The sequence below is a fragment of the Mytilus edulis genome, chromosome 6 (assembly GCF_963676685.1).
Source record: "Mytilus edulis chromosome 6, xbMytEdul2.2, whole genome shotgun sequence".
NCBI lineage: Eukaryota > Metazoa > Mollusca > Bivalvia > Mytilida > Mytilidae > Mytilus > Mytilus edulis.
In genome coordinates this window covers 79,277,235-79,281,973 of record NC_092349.1, presented here as the reverse complement: position 1 = coordinate 79,281,973, position 4,739 = coordinate 79,277,235, and positions in this window count along the sequence as shown.

Sequence of the window (4,739 nt, the reverse complement as noted above, 5' to 3'; positions counted from 1 at the left end):
AATTGGTTTATGATATTTATATTTATTCAAATATATTTGCGATACATTTATAGCTTGAGGGCTGTTGATTTTTTTCTCTTCTTGAATAATCTAGGTGGATCACTGCATAGGTTGGTGGATGTAGCCCTGTGCTATATATACGAATTTAAATTCGTTTTTTTTTTTAATAATTGATCATTTGAAGAGCGAATTTTTCTAGACTACATTAATTCTAATATTTGATGTAATAAGGGTTAACGATTTTATATTTATAAAATACAATGTATGCTAAATATTATTTTACGATTATTCAAACTCTGTGTTCTTCAATAGTAGTTTCTGTAGCAAATATCTCGTGCAGAATCATAGAGCGTTACCAAATTAATAATTTGCGAGTTCACAAATTTTTTTTATATATTCCTCACCCTTAATATACTGACCGGCTTTAGAAACGCAACACTAGATTATTTTTGTGTTATTTTTGAATGAATGTGTCCCCGTCAAAAGCGATGACTGCATGTTACAAACGCCAAAATAATTGTCACAAAGGTCAACAAAGTCTGTCTGATATGTTTTGATGTTTTTTTTTGCACCTTCTGGTTTTGCATTTGTTCAACCCATTAATTGGTTTTGGCAATTATGTGGTCGGAACTTGAGGGCTTTTAAGGTTTTCTTTCAGTCGATTCTTTGGCAATTCAGTTGATGGGAAACATTTATGGCATGAATCTGTACTCAATGGCTCTCGGCAATTTGATTAGCAGTTAACGTTGCGGCCGTAAACCTGTCTGGCAAATGACGTTGCGTAATCAAATTCTGTTGACGTTTCATTGTCTCTAAACGTTTATCTGTTCATTGATGGCCAGCAACAAATCTTGTCTACTTGCATCGTTGTCGGAAGGACAGTAAGACGAGTTTCTGAAGTCATACAGTATGGTTGCAGCACGTTAATGTTTTAATGTTTGCAGTATTCTTAAGGGGAAAGTCAGTTTTTTGTTTCTCAGTCTTGGTCAAATGGAGATGCAACATTTTTAAACTGGTCTAAGTGGGGCAAAGGATTGAAAAAACTGTTTCACAAAGCAAAACAACCGAAACAATCTTTCATGGGTCCAAAATTTCGCTTTAAGAAATTCGTGCGACTTAAAAAATTCGGTATGTTCAATAACCACAGGTTAGTCAGATTTTGATTTTTTTGTACGGAGAAAGAAGTATGATAAGCATAGAAAGTAGTTGTAAGAAAATCAAACAAGATTTAGTTAAAAAAAATCAACAAAATGAGTGTTGCGTTTCTAAAGTCGTTCAGTATAAAAGCACCAACAGAAACAAAACACAAAACTTGGCGATGTCAATTAAAAGTTACAAAATCAAACGTCTGAGATAACTCAACATAAAAAAAAAAAAAAAAAAATTCTTCTTCAGTTTCAATAGTTTTACCTTTCTATGATAGTTTTTATCTTTTTACTTTGGATATGAAAATAATATATGTAACAGGCACACATTGTAACAAAAATTTAAAAAAAATCCTCATGAAAGGATCATAACTTAAATACAAGTACAGAGACGCGACTGATAATTTCGGTTAAGCTATTTTAACGGTCCTTATGTAAACAGAAGGTAGATCTCAGCATTTTGATTAATTTTACACAGAAAGATTTTCAGTATACCTAGCTGTTTTCACTATAATCGAAAAAATGCTGAACCTTTCCCTTTTTATCTTTTCTTATAATGTTGGCTATCTGTTAACAGAATGTGAGTATATTCAATCTCATATAGTATACCGGATCTATTTGTCCAGTAATAAATTATTTTCTGCCAAATTATTCAACATACATCTCGATGCGCCGTTTGGTTGTGAAAATATTTATATTGTTTTTGCATGTTTTGTTTTTTGATAGACGTACATTTATGTAAGGGATGTAGAAGATGTTTCAAATGTTTGGAAGAGGGTTTAAGCTTGAGCAGAGGCAGTAATTTGCTTGTTTACAATTAACTCTCTCTCTCTTTAAAGCGTACGGACTTGAATGTAAAGGAAGGGATTATTTTATTTTTGATACATTCCTTTCATCACACTACCACTACATTATTGGCTGTGTTGTCTGCCGATACGAACACAAACCGTTTTGCGATTACTAGTTTATTATTATTATTATTATTTTAGAAATGGGTGTTTCATGGACTCTATAGTTAATTTCAGAATTGTTTTCAAAATGAAATATATGAATATCAACAGTATTCATAATATATTCGAATAACTGTCTACAGATTTTTTATCAGATTTTATAATGTTTACACCAATTTTTACAGTAAGCAGACAGCGCAGAGTGTCTTTATTGACATGCCGACACTGTTTCCAATCTATTATAACATGTATAAGGAAGCTATTAAACCAAGAGTTTCAAATGGTGAAGTTGAACTCATCCCTCCGTAAATTTTACGAAGTAATATAAAATAAAGTTATGAATATTTTTATCAATTTTCATTTTTTTTTAATTTTTAAATGATTGATAATTGTTGTCATCTTGAAGATTAATTTTGATAAGAAATGAATATTACTGATTTGTTATTTTCACATTTTTATGATTGATTTGATTTAATGATAAAACAAAATCTCCTTAATATTTAAACATATTTTTTTTATAAAATATTCATGAAGTAAAGACAATTTAGGATAAGAACACTCCTCTCCCTTTTTATGCGCCTGATTAAAGGAAGTCTTATGGTATAACTATATCTGTCCGTCTTTAACATGTGACTTTTGTCACACATTTACATTTTCTAGTATTTGGAGAAAAACTCAAAAATGCTTTCAGCAGTCCTTTTGAAACTTTTGCGAATTGTTTATATATCTATTTTTTTAAGCTCCCTTTCACTTTTTATAAATTTTATAAATCATGTTTCACATTTCCGAGTTATGGGATTTATTCATAAAAAGGTGATTATCCAGTTTGCAAACAATCTAACCTTAAAGTGTTTTGACTATTTTTCATTTAACTTTGTTGACTGATTTAAATCTATTAAGATAACCCCCCTTTTTTCATAAATTTCTGATATGACATTGAGAAGTTATTGAACTGTTAAAATGAAAACCGTAAGGCGTATCATGTGCTCTAGCTAATGGCGTAGCTGTTTATTATTTTATGTCCCACATAAAATAGTAGAGAGGCTTTATGTTTTCTGGTTGTAGTGTCGGTTTGTTCGTTCGTTCGTCCGTTCGTTTGTTTGTCCGTCCGTCCTTTTGTCTGTCCCGCTTCAGGTTAAAGTTTTTGCTCAAGGTAGTTTGTTGATGAAGTTGGAGTCCGATCAACTTGAAACTTAGTACACATGTTCCATATGATATGATCTTTTTAATGTTAATGCCAAATTAGAATTTTTACCCCATTTTCACGGTCCACTGAACATAGAAAATGATAGTGCGAGTGGGGCATACCGGTACTGAGGACACATTCTTGTTGTGTTTAATTTTCAGTTTAAAACATCTCCAAGTGCTGGATTTGTGCCCTGTGTTGAAGACCCATTGGTGGCCTTCATCTGTTTTCTGCTCTTTTCTCGGGTTGTTGCCTCTGTCACATTCCCCATTTCCATTCTCAATTTTATTTCATATTCCAACTTATTTTCTCTTATTTTAAGCGTTTGATTTCACTCATTCAAAGCTATACTATATAACAGTAAACGTGGTTTATATACATATTGCCCCTCTATTCAGTGGAAATAATAAGGGGTGTGTGTCGGCTCCACTTTTGCACGTGAATAGAATTGGATAATATTTTAACCTTGAAATGAAGAATATATGGATTGGTCCTGGACCCGATTGATTTCAATATAGTTATATGAGTATACCTATAAGTGAAACCAAATTCGAACCATTTAAAGTTCGAGTTTCAAGAAAGGAAAAATATAGGTTAGGGATACCTGATGAGGATAGGTCTAGGTCTACACGACCGTAACCGAAACACCTCCTTTAGTATTAGAAACACAGACCAGATTTTGATTTTTATTCTTAATATACGCACATAATAAATATACTACAAGCTTGCAAGTGAGAATTTGAAAAAAATATCAAAATAAATGCCAAAAAATGTATTCCGTAAAAACTATTTTAACAAGAAATATGTATATACCAGCTTCAAATATATGCACATGAAAAATGGAATTATTTATGAAGGACTATATAATAAGATAGACTGATTGGTCCTTGACACGATTAAAATAATATGATATTAAAACATATCAAATTTGCTAAATCTAAAATATTTATCAGAGCATTTCTAAATTAGCTGCTGAAATTCTAAAGAAATATTATTCAAATGATTTTTTGATGAAAACATTTTTTCATTAAAAAAAAACCTTGACCATAAGAATATTTTGTAGACAAGAATATAAAATGTATTTAGTGCAGAGGATATGGAAATTAAATAATCTTGACCAGTTAGCCATTTGTGTTCATTTGATGACATCAGTGGACACCAACTGTGCTAGAAGCACTTAACCTAATCATTTAATTGCTTGTATAAACAATCAATTACATGGTTTCAATGTTGAATATCAGGGGAAATCCGGGCTGTTCTCTAAAGTATCATAGATGGAGGATGATATTTGTGTCCTTTCTTGAGAAAAGTTTTGAACTCACGGTTTGATAAACGCCACCAATATGACCAGCAGAAACAGAACAGCAAACTACCAACAAATGGAGAAAGATTACAAACACATGGTGTTGTCCCTTTTGACATCTGATTGAAAACTTCGATAATATAAAATAAGTTTAA